Genomic DNA, 13,255 nt, shown 5'->3' on the forward strand with positions numbered 1-13,255 from the left:
GTTACTTTTCTTAAGCCACAGAAGTGTTTTAACATTGGACTTTGGTGTGCGAAAGTAAAGCTAAGGAAGCCAGATTTGGATTTTCGTTTTGACGACTGGAAGAGGGAGCAGTTCCCTGATTCATTCCTCACTAAGTTTCTCTTTGGTGGGCCACATGGTGCTCACTGATGCCGATGTAAACAGACTACTTCTTGCTGTCTTCGTTTTTATACTCAGAGCTTACCCTGCTCTTGTTGGCCGTCATGTTGATGTGTGCAATTTCGGCCAAGATCCTAAAACTGTCCCAGCGATTAGACATCTTCTGGCAGCAATTCTAGACCAGATTATACAATTACCTGAACATGTCTTTGAGAGCACAAATTATTCTTTCTAACAACGTTGTTCGTAAACGATTTGCCAGGATACTCTACTATTTGATCCAAGTTCATCCGTATCTTGTTTGGAGGACCCATAACACTTTTGTGTTCATGAAAGATCCTATCAATTGCCCTGCAATCAGTCAGCTGCTTGTGGAGATTGTGGAGCAAATTCAACGGCTACTTGAGCATTTCCTGAGATTGCCTGAATAAAAATAATTTTTCTTTCCTTAAAAGTAGTTACATGCAATCATGTGGTCCATAAACCACCTAGCTATTCTAACCAATGATCAAAGACAGCAATGAGTGGAGAGAAATTGATGGTGGAACATAATGTACTAGTGTCATGCTCCGCCCTTGGAAGAAGTGGCAGCAATGGTGGTTCCTCTGATGGCCGCTATGTAGTTGCATGTTTTTCTAGAATTGGTCTAGTTTTTTCTTTGAAGATGACTGCCGCCGTATAACTTTCCTTATGGCTGTCAGTGCGGCGCGTTGCAAACTCAGTATTCCCTGCTACGGTTAGAAGCTGCTTACTACCGTGTATTTCTAACTTTTGCCTCCTGTTCGCCTCTTGTTTCTGTTGATTCTCTTGCTCTAGTGCCGCTCGAGGCTGCCTCCTCGAAAAGTCTCAAGCTCTATCTCTCTCCCTTCGAGTATTCTCCTTCTGCCTAGATCCTACCTGCCTTGTTATATCCCGTCCTTTGCTAGTCTCCTGGATATGGATCCTGTTCCATTACTGTGTATTCCTTCCTGGCGGACACAGCAGTTCTAGTTCAGCTGCGCAAAGCCTTCCTGGTGGATACCTAATTGTTTCCCTTATCAGCTTCACTGGATCATTGCCTGTGGACCCTGCATCCTTTGTTCAGCTGTGCTCTGCCTCCTCAAGTGACAGAGTACGCTCCTGATTCTGCAGTTCTGCTAAGTTACATAAGGACACAGTATACACCTGTTCAGCAGCTAGGTGAAATCTCAGCCGTCATTGTTTCCATCACTTGCCGGCTGAGCTGCATTTGGAACATTCCTTTGGGAAGCACCATCAGTAGGTTTTTTCAAGCTGCAAGGTTTTTTTTCCCTGAAAGGGGCGTGCTCCACGGAGTTCCCCTTGCCTGGGGCTCAATTACCTGGTCAAGGTGGCCTCCAGGGAAGCACGTCTTTACCTCTTCGAGAAGAAGAAGGACCACAGGACAGAGAAACCCAAGAAGGCGGGCAAGAAGAAGTCAAAGACATTCGAAAGCACCACTGAGGACTCAGGTGAGGATAAGCCACGGGAGTAGGGCCCTGTTACGCATCAGAACTGGTGCATAATATATGCTTGCTCAATGTTTATTGTTGTTTTCTTGATCCTGATAATTCACACTGTGTATTGTATTGGTCCAAAGAAAGTTCTTTCAATTCGCCCTACTCCAGTAACCAACGTAGAACTAGACATTGTAAGATAGCCTAGGCCCTATGTGATTGTTCCTACACCAGTGGTGCATGGGAAAGCACCTACATCTATAACAAGTAGTTCTGGGCTTCCCTTTGGAGGGAGATCCGCTTTGGAAATTGTTCATGATCTTTGGCTGCCCATTTATTATACAAGAGAGAGACCCAAGAGGAGTGCATGGGAGAATGATTTTTAATTAAATGATTATCTAGACAGTACAGCACATTTGGAGAATAATATGTGGTAACAGCATATGAAAGAGGTGGGCAAAAGAGCCTCTGTGGAGGAATGCTATGTATGTGCACTCCTGCCCTATGCTATGGGAAGGTTTAAGGTATTCATAGCCATTGAAATAGATGTTCAAACAGCTCATTGCCTATCTCATATAGCACTCTGCCTGGCAAGAGGTCAGTTCATGGGCCAAACAGCATCATTGGTATGGGCAACAGAATGGTGAAGCCCAGAGGAAGATGATTATGTCCAAGATTTGAAGACAGGAGTAAGGACATTCACCAGAAATTATGTGATAAGATATGACCAACCTGGAGTGAAAGGAGCTGGAATCAGATGGGAAGTAAATAGAAGACTCGATTGTCAAGGAAAGACTAAAGAAGATATTCAAAGATGCAAGGAAAGAGGCCAGATGCAAGTCTGGGGAACAGTGCTTTCTCCAAATGGTTGGGAGGAAGGTATAGTCATATGCCGAGCCTGGGTAGTGATTGGTCATCATCAACCAGTTATTGACAAAGTGGAAAAAGGATGCAAACCTTTATGGCTGAAACTTGCAAAATTACTGACATGGGTCGAAGACAAAGGAGGTTCTTTGCACATAGTGCCTTTTGACAGTGCAAAGTTAAGTTTTAGAAAAAATGGCATGAGAAAGGTTGGAGAGAATCAAAAGTGTGGTCGAATCTTCGATGTGCCAGGAATATTGGGACAGCAGTGATAATGAATCACTACTGGCCCTGCAGATCCAGATCTTATATGAAGCTACCCAGAAATTGGGGGGGACTATGTTCTTTAGTGATTGTTCATGTTCCAACATTGGTGATTCCAAAGAGTGACCTGAACATCGGTGAGTTCCCGAAAGCAGATGCTCACCTGAGGAAGAAGAGGTCTACCGAACTTTTGAAACAAATGAAGAGAGAAAACTATTTCTCAGCCAAGTCGATAGAGGCTTTTGATGCTATTCCATATGAACATAAACTGTTTCTTTGTGCCTGGGACCCAGACAATGACAAATACCAACATGGGAGCTCCTGCAGACGATCCACACTACCATAAAGGGATTCAATGCTATCAAGGAAGAGCTGAGAGCCATACGACTGATGTCTCTGCATATATCGTATTTTTCCAAGACATGGGGCCTCATTACGAGTCCGGCGGCAACCAGCCGTTTTTTCCGGCTCGGTTACCGCCGGACTCGTATTACCATTCCGCCTCCATGACTCCCGGAATTACCAGGGCATTACAGCCCTGGTGTCCCGGGAATTCCGGAGGCGGAATTCGGTAAATCCCCATTCCCATTGAGTCCCAAAGGACTCAATGGGAATGGGGAAGTGAAAACACTGGCACCATCTTGTGATGGTGCTGGTGTTTCCACGTCCGCCTGCAGGTGGGCGGTGTTAAACCCGCCAGGTCAGACCGGGCAGGAACGCCACCTCCCACCTGCAGGACTCGAGATCGGGCGGTCCGGAATTAACAGTGGCAGCGGGTTTACCGCCACTGTTGTTTCCGGACCGCCCGACCCGTAATGAGGCCCATAATGTTCCTAACTGGTATTCCTAATGTAAAACGAAAGCAGCCTATATGTGTGTGTGTGATCTCATTGCAGTAGTGAATTCCTTCTCTGACTATCATGACAGGGACTCTAACCTAATTATCTCTATTATTCCCCAATCTGATGAAAAATTTCTTCTTTTTTCATATCTCCAAATTCTACTTCTCTCTACTTCTCCCAATAAATCAATTCATCATGCATAATAGTAATCCATATTGTGCTCAATAATTGTGCCAAGCCTTCCTTGTTTTTCCTTGTCAGTTGTTAGCCTGCTTGTACTTATTCATGAATATGTTTCATTTAAACAAACCCTGCAAAGAATATAAATAATGTACTCCTTATTCTTGAAACTCAAACTAATCAGGGTGTGTGCTCTATAAATAAAATACTCCTTTGATCTATTGGCACACTCCTTTACATATTCAGGCCTTAAAAAATAGTAGAGTGATTTCTTGTATGTCTTCATAACTAATCCCTAATTGAGTGCATGTTATCTCCTAGTTATTTACTGAGAGCTCTCCTCAATACAACTGTTAATTTATTATAAAATATATCATGCTTTTTATCTATATTGTGTGTAACCTTAGCCTTGGTGCATTTGAGAGTACTTCTTCTCATTACGTACTGCTTCCCCATTCTAAATACAAATGGTTGCATCAATACATGCACTAACATTGTTGCTGGAGAAAGGAATTTTATCTCCTTAATTCTTGCTATTCCCCATAAATATTTACTGTGCTTAAGCTAGTATCATTTACTATTGTGTTAAACTAATTTTTAATGTAATTTGCACTCATAATTACATTTTTATTCTCGGTGCATGTTTCACAAATTGTGTGATTTTAGGCATTTTTTTAATGCTGCTGTGCTGTGCAGTTGGGAGAAATGCTGTCTGCCGCTCTTGAAGCCTGTCTAATTTACTGTGGCTTTGGTGCATATGCTTGAGTCTGCATGCGTAATATCCTTATGACTCTGTATTGTATTGTGGTGCATATGCCATGCCTCCTCTCTCTGTCCTTAATTACAAATATTCTCACTGTTCTGCTTACTTATAGCACTCTCATTGTCATCAGGGGCCCGGCATGGAAGTTATGGAGTCGATGGAAGAGCCACCATTGATTGTGACTTCACGTCTCTTCCGCAGCAGTCTAGTCTTTTTCTTCCAGCAGCCTTATCTGCCTCTTGACCATGCCCCTCGTAGTGTTGCAACTGTTTCCTTCTTGCATAACGCTCGCCCAGGTTCGCTTGCGTTTCCAGCGCTCATCCTTTGCCTTTCCTTCATTTTCCTTATCCAGCTTCTGCCCTCTCCTCTCAGGTCTTTTGCTTCATTCCCTCTGCCTCTGTTTCTTTTTTCTGTTTGTGCTGTTGTTTCCTTTTGGCATTTTCCGATGCTTTCGTTTGCCTGCTGACCTTTCCGGTATTCTCGCTGTCATTCTGTATTTTACTTTTTGGCTGTCTTTGTTTTTTTTGGCTTGCACCTCCTTCCACGATCCTTGTATTGCCTTTTTCTTTTCTTTTCTTTTCTTAATTGCTGAACTGCGGCCGTATTTTACCTTTTGGCAGCGTTCCGCTCGGTGTCCTTCCTACCTCTCATATGGGATGACTCTCTCTCTCTCTCCCCATCTATCCCACCGCTCTCTTGCTTTCACTCTCTCTACCTCGTTACCTCTTTCGTGTGGAGCTGTTTGCTGTATTCTATCTTCGGTAGGGTTCTGCTTTATACACTGTCCAGCTTGATGCTCTTTCCACATGACACTTTACCCTTGCTGCTTTATCGCTTTTCTTTTTTAGTGGCCTGTTGGGGCTATACTTAGCTTCACTCCTACCTTTACCCAGAACGTGCTCTTGCATTCTTTTCCTCCGGGGAATTCAGGACTCCGGGTCTTCTGTCATCCCTCTGCAGTACCCTTCCTATATCTAGTGAGAAGGCACTTTCTCTGGTACAGCTTCCTATATCCAGTGAGGAAGCACTTTCTCTGGGGCAGCTTCCTTACCTCCACCTATTTTCCCATTGGATTCCATCCAGAGAGAATATGCATACTATTCAAGAAAACAATTGTCTGGCCATTGTGATCTACTGGGGTTTTTTCTGCCATTGGCTTTTTCCCCAGAACCTGGGCTGTGCAGCGGGGGCGTCACTTTCGTTGTGGTGGTCTACATCCGACGACAGTGGCGAGTTCCCAGAACAGACCCTACCTCTTCAAAAATAAGAAGGTATCACAGAGGAAACCATTGTGGGAGTGTCAGAATCAGACATCTCAACCAGTGAAAGCGATTCTGAGTCCCAGGTGAGATCCACCGTAACTGACACTCATGTGCTTTCATTTGCAATTTCTGTCTTAGTTTTACTCTCCTAATCATTTTGTGCCCCTTTCTCATTCTCCTTCTCTCCTTCTGTAATCACTTTCCCATTTCCTTCTGCTGACATACTTCCTTGCCTTTTGGTTCAAATTCTTTGAAAATAAACTGTGTGCACTGAAACATTTTAGCGAAGCACCTTTCCTTTTTTTCCCCAATTATTTTCCATTACTGCGTCCAGATTTTTCTTTTTAATGGTTTCTTTTTAGTGCCTTTTCCTCATCTCTGTAATTGGCCCATGCATGCTTTATGATATATGCGCTTTCAAAATGTCCAATGTATCACTTTTTAAAAATGCCTATATTGCTTTAAAATTAGATTAACAAATCAGGGGTACTCTAGTGTGTGCCTAACAGAGAAGGTATTTAACATTAACTTCGAAATAACTACCAAACCCCTTAAAATGGGAAGTGGCTTTAGTGTTTTAAAAAAGTGATCTAATGAGGCCTCCTTAGTTCACATATGTGCAATGACTGGGGATAACTTGTAGTGTAAAACAGTGAACTCACAATATGGTTTAGTCACATATAGTTTCTTTGGCAAAACAACAATCTTTCAAAATATATACCTTTGCTTAACTTAAACAACCAGGGGCTTAACTATCCCACAATGTCATATAATTTAATCAAGTGCTTCTCTAGCACCTGGCTTCAACAAAACATGCACAAACACCATGAAAAAATGGTGTTCTCAAAACCTACTCAAGTGTCAATTTCTTCAACTGGTGTTGGTCATACGGACCTACAGCTGAGCTTCCCTACTCAAAAAATACAAGAACCTGTGTGTATCACAAAAATCCATAGAAAACGAAAGTCCGTTCAATGAGTTCTGATTCAAGGCTATATTTCCATAAGGGTGTGAGTCAGCCCTGGCTAACTTACAACCTTTGTACACAAAATATGAATATTTCAAAAATGCACAAATTAATCACTACTTGTTCCAACAAAAAAAATACAAAAGCCACACATTTAAAAAAAAAAATCTGTCTCTGTTCTCAGTTTATTCATGCATCAGCTCTGATCCTTCTCATTCCCTCTCATTTTGATCATATTTTAATGAATTTGTATTTATTTTTCTGTTTTATTGTTAATACACACACATACATTGATCATTTCTCTAAGCTTCCCACAATTTCGCTAGTGTTTTATAAATGTATTTTCATTTTTACTAAGAAAAACAGCATATTCCTCTTTCTTTATGCAAAACTGATTCATAGCCGCTTTAACTCGCAGAGCTATCTCATGTTTTCGAATACAAACAGCTCTGTTGTTCTACCACTATAAATCACTTCCTGGCTCTGTGTCAGCCATTTGAAAAGGAGCCTTGTTTTACTTCAAAGGCGCCGCAGTTTTGAAATATAAATCTCACTCTGCATACTGTGCGTGGTTTCTATCAACTATGCACATATTGTGCTTTTTACAATGAATATATTTCTATCTTCTTTTTTACTCTTAGAACATCGCATCTACAAACTGTCTTCATTTATTAAAAACAAATCCAATCACTACTGTTTTAACTCACAACCCAGCTTTAAGGAATGCTTTCAACTGCACATTTTCCTTGTCAGAAAAAAAGGCTTGCAAAATCTCCCATTTTTGTCTTAATCATCCTTCGTTTATGTGTTCTGATAATTGGATTTATACCGTTCAAAGCTTTTCAATCTGTGGAGAGCTTTATCTTTGTGCATATGTCATTTCCATTTCTCTTTAACCCTTTATTTAATTTCACTCCCTTGTTTAAAAAGTGTAGAGGAGAGCCATAATTCACTGCCATTTTTTACCAGATCCTTAAATAAAGCCTTCATTTTTTAAATTTAAATCATCATTTTTAACATTTTAAAACAACACATATGAGCGAGCACGATCAATCGCTGCTGAAGCCTCTAATTTCAGTAGCCTATCTATTCTCTTGATTGGCGCCAATCACTTTGCTATGCTCAATCACTGTTGCTCCTCAACTTTTTCAATTTCTTCATAACTTCTATCACTCTTCTATATTTTATTCAACAAACAACATACAGACTAGCCGACATTACACATTAATAAACACTGTGATCACCTTTTTCTCTCTCGCCTTCACTTTATAACCTATGCAGGGTTTGAGACATCACATTATGTAAACCTGTTTACGCATTATATGTTTCTGCTCTACCCTTGTTGGGATTTGAAAAGTCTCCTTCTGAATCTCCCTTGAGCCAGGAAGTCTAGGCGCTACCTTTTCTTCACAAAATTTCTAGTTACTCAAATATTATCACAATCCCCTTTATATGTACATGAACATGTTTTATTCATTTTCTGTTGCCTCTGTCTTTCATAATATGTACCATAATTCATAGATGCCAGGTGTGCTATGCTGACAGTTATAAGGAGATGCCGCTGACAGAAATGGGACCAAACTGCAGTTTGCCCCATTCACCTTATCATCTTTTTCAGGCATCTCGCCCGGTCCACCAGCACATCACCATGAAGCCTGGGTCCTTGTCCCTGAATCTTATGAAAGACTAGGGCCCTACATTGGCTGCGCCACTTGAAGTGAGGGCCCTGGTCCCCATCCTCCATCAAACACCAGGCATTCATGAACATTCCTCAGAGAGAGAGAGGCGAGAGAAAATCAGGCACCTGGGAGTTTCTCAGCAGTCTGTATTAGCTGTAGTTACAAGACACGTTCTGGACACACTCAAAGACATTTTGCCTTTCCCCTGCTTTTATAGTCTGGTGTACACCAAGACCACATTAGTCATAACTGACATACACGATTTTCTCTGATGCACAAAACTGATAAGCTTATTTTAGACTTGGCTGGACATATTTAGGACAGTTCTCAACTTCTGGGAAAAAAGCCTTTATCACATCAATGTCTACTCTTTATCTGATTTTCAAGATCCTGCCAAGTTAGTTAGTGCCTTAGTGTCGGGGAAATAGATAAACTCTATTATATGGTGCCAAATAATACAGCTGGTCTCTCAAATTGGTCTGCATGAAGCACATTGTGCCCTCATCATTAAGAACATAGATAAATGTATCCAAGTTTCCCTTGCTTTATCTTGCTTGATCATTAATCTTGTCTGCTGTCACGACCCTCGCCCAAAACCCCCTCTGGCAAACCCATTGGCCAGGTGGAGTCAGGACTCGGGCCTCTAGAGCCTGGCATCCTCTTCAAAAGCCCTCATGGGGCCAGTCCTGGCGCCTATGGCGCCGGGCTCATACACCATGAAAAACAATGTGCTTGTGAACTACTTTATTGTATTGTCAGCCAACATGGAGGCATCCACATAGCTTGGTTCCTAAGAACCAAGCTATGCGGTCTAGTGTTTTGGGTCTGGTAGCCTAGGGACTACTTTACCCAGACTATTTTGTTGGGGCTATTTAAACCACACCCGAGCAAGACAACACGCTTTGCGTTACTTTGACGCTCACCGTGTCCAGCTATTCCCTCGAACCTCGGAGAAGCAGAACCTGCAAGGAGACAAAAGGAACATCATTAGCAGCAGCATCTTACCTGCAGTCTTCATCTTTAAACACTAGCAGCTACTGAGAACAGCTTCCTCGAATCTGCACGACTCCCGGACAGAACGACCTGAAAGAGGAAGATAGAGGCAACATTAAAGAAAGCAGTAAAGACATTTACAAATTACGAACTGCTCAAAAGGCTGGTTGCCTCTCGGCTGGCACCACTCCAGACATTCCACTCACACTGAAGAACACCGCGACCTACAAGGAAGGAAAACACAGGTTAGCAAAGGCAAGACTTTGCAGCGCTGCGCATAGCGCTTACTTATTGCATCAAAGCGCTCTTAATGTACCATCATTTACCAGCGGGGCTCAACCAAGCCAGTTCACCGCGCTGAAGCTCCGCATACCTAAGGGAGAAAAAAGAGGCATTTTAAACAAAGAAAGGCATGCAGGATAGCAACAAAACTAAAGAACAGCAATAAGACCTACCTGAACAATATCAAACGGGCCGGCGTCAGTGAATTAACTGGACCGCACTCGCCCATGAAAGTCAATGCTCCCCTGCAAAGAAGGCAGGACGGAGAGCACGCCTAATTCTACCACAAGGCAGAACCTTCCCTGCAGACCACATCAGGGCAAAGCTGAGAAGCATACCAGAAAGTAACCCAGCTGGGTGGCGTCCCTGTGGATACCAGGTGAACATAACAGAACGCAATGCCTACCATAACAAATCCACCTGGGCGCCAAGGAGACATCAGAAAATGGAGCAATTGGCCCAATTACTAGAAGAGAGCTTCGTGCTGAGGTTCATTCTGCCCGACCAGAGACTAATGCCCTCCGGAGAGACCTAATAGTGGCCAAAGAACGCACTGAACTGATTAGCAGGCAATACTTGCAATCACAGGCAGGACAGACGCCTCTACCTGGCAGCAATCCAATGATACAAACCCTGCCATACCACCCACTCCGGTACAGATCACGTTACCTGGAACAGTGCCCCTGGTGACCCACGGAAGTATGCAGCATTCATCAATCAGTGCCGCTTGCATTTTCTTTGAAGGCCTGGAGCATTTCCAAACGACCAAGCTCGGGTAGCTTTTGTCTTATCGTACCTGAGTGGTAGTGCAGCAGATGGGTCGGTGCCATTGGTAACCCATGTCGATCCTCTATTACATGACTTTGCGGGGTTCCAGGGAAAATGGAAAAACTTTTTGCTCGCCATACCCAGGAACAAGCAGTAGACAATGCACTCTTGTCCCTCCGACAGGGGAATCAGGACTTGTTAACGTACATTGCTACCTTCAACAGACTGGTTGCCGAAGTTAGGTGGCCAGAAAACAAAAGAACCACGTTATTCCATCAAGGCTTACGAGGCGAATTAAAGGACGTCTCAGCCCAGGTGGTTGATCCACCCAGAGACTGTGCAGAATTCATAAATCTGGTCGTGCAGCTAGACCACCGGTTGCAGGACCGGAAGGCAGACCGGTCTAAGACGGACCCTCGGACCGTGTATGTTCGACCAAGGGAAAACACACCCCGTGTACCTTAAAATACTGTAGAACCATGCAGATTGGAGGGATACGGCCTCCATTAACAAAACAAGAACGGGAAAAAAGAAGACAACAACAGCTTTGTTTGTATTGTGAGAAACCAGGACTTTTCCTGAAGGACTGTCCAGTAAAACCCCCAAGAAGAACAGTCGGGGCCACAGAGAAGGATGAAGCTAAGGAATCAGAAAACTACCAAGCTCGACAAACGTAGAGGTCAGTTTGTCGAGTGAGAAGAAAGAGTTGCTGACCTCGCACTTTGCAATCCCAGTGATCTTAATTAACCACCAACAGTCGTCAAGAATGCATGCCGTTGAAGCATACATCGATAGCGGAGCAGTTGGAAATTATATTGATCAAGAACTGGCAGCAGAGATGGGGCTTCCTTTGTGTTCTAAGCCAACTATGGACAAGGTAACCGCCGTGGATGGGACAGAAATTCCTTCTGGACCAGTAACCCAGTGCACAGCTAGGGTCACCTTGCTGTGCCATACTTCTCTCAGGTTGTGCACCCAATCACAGTACTATTATGAACAACAACAAAAAAAAGGTTTGCTTGGACCGAAGAAGCAGAAGAAGCCTTTCGGGAACTTAAATGAAGGTTTACCTCTGCTCCAATCCTGCGACATCCTCGTCCAGACCTCCCTTATGTCGTTGAAACTGATGCGTCCAGTCTCGCAATGGGGGCTGTCCTTTCACAGAGAGACCCGGAAACCGGCCAGCTACATTCTGTGGCCTTCTAGTCGAAAAAGTTCTCACCTCCAGAGATTAATTATGCCATCACGGACAAGGAACTCCTGGCTATCAAATCCGCCTTTAAAGCCTGGAGGCACTACCTTCTGGGGGCCAGACACACCATTACAGTCATCGCATACCACCGAAACCTGCAATATCTCAAAACAGCCAAAGCCCAGTCCCCACGCCAATTACGGTGGGCCCTTTTCTTCGCCGAATATGATTATGTAATCTCATTTCGACCAGGAGTCAGAAACAGAAAGGCGGATGCCTTATCTCGCATGGGCATAGATGAAATAGTATATACAACTCCAGACCCAGTACCTATTATACCTGAAGACAAACTCTTGGGTATCACGACAGCCTTAACACAAACAGAACTACGAAAAGAAATCCAACGGACAATGAATCCTGATGCCTAACTCGCATGGCAAACTCAAGGAGAACAATATACCATCAAGGACCATCTACCCTTTTTCAGGGATCGCCTACATGTACCTAAGAAGGAATTACAACAGCATATTATTTCAAACTATCACGATTCACTGACTGAAGGGCATCCTGGGATCGCCAAAACCCTAGCTAAGGTAAAAGAGAACTTTTGGTGGCCTACCTGGCGTAAGGACATCATTCAGTATATTCAGTCCTGCGGTGTCTGCGCACAAAATAAATCACAGAAACAAAAAACATCTAGTCTCCTACAACCATTGGACATTCCTCCAGTTCCATGGCACACTCTTTCCCTTGACTTCATCACTGATCTACCTCCAAGCCAAGGGTTCAACACCATCCTTGTAGCTGTGGACTTATTCTCGAAGAGGCCCCATTTTATTCCTCTCAAAGGCCTCCCAGAAGCAGCCACTTTAGCAAAAGTGTTCCTGGAGGGCGTGGTTAAGCTACATGGCTTCCCTTTGGTTCTGGTCTCTGATCGAGGCAGCCAGTTTGTTTCAAACTTCTGGAAAAAATGTTGTGCAATGGGGCAGATCAACGTTCGGCTATCTACCAGTCACCATCCCCAAATGGACGGCCAAAGCGAGAGAACCAATCAGACACTCGAGCAATATTTACGGTGCATGCAGCACCACGAACAAAGGAATTGGAAAGACCTACTATGGATAGCCGAATATGCATATAACAATTCTTTGCATTCAATCATGGGACAAACGCCCTTCTATGCCCTTTATGGCAGACATCCACGTACCTCTGAACTGGACCTTCCAGCCAGCATGTAAATGCCAACGGTAAAGACTCTACACACAACCATTACTCAGGCTTTCAAAAGGGCAAAGGAACACCTTATTCATGCCAAAGAAAAACAAAAGAGATTTGCCGACCAACACCGGAAAAAGGCCCCTGATTATCAAGTAGGAGACAAAGTTTGGTTAGCTGCTAAATTTGTAACCATCAAGGGAACCCGGACCTTTCATCCCAGATTCTTAGGACCCTATACCATTAATGCAATTATCAACCCAGCAGTCGTGAAACTGGATTTACCACCTAATCTACACATCCACCTGATATTCCTTGTGTCCCTCCTGAAACCTATGCAACCCAGCACACGGATTGGGACACCACCTAAGCCCATACTTGTTGACGGAGAA

Source organism: Ambystoma mexicanum, chromosome 11 (assembly GCF_040938575.1).
Source record: "Ambystoma mexicanum isolate Mex_15411 chromosome 11, UKY_AmexF1_1, whole genome shotgun sequence".
Lineage (NCBI taxonomy): Eukaryota > Metazoa > Chordata > Amphibia > Caudata > Ambystomatidae > Ambystoma > Ambystoma mexicanum.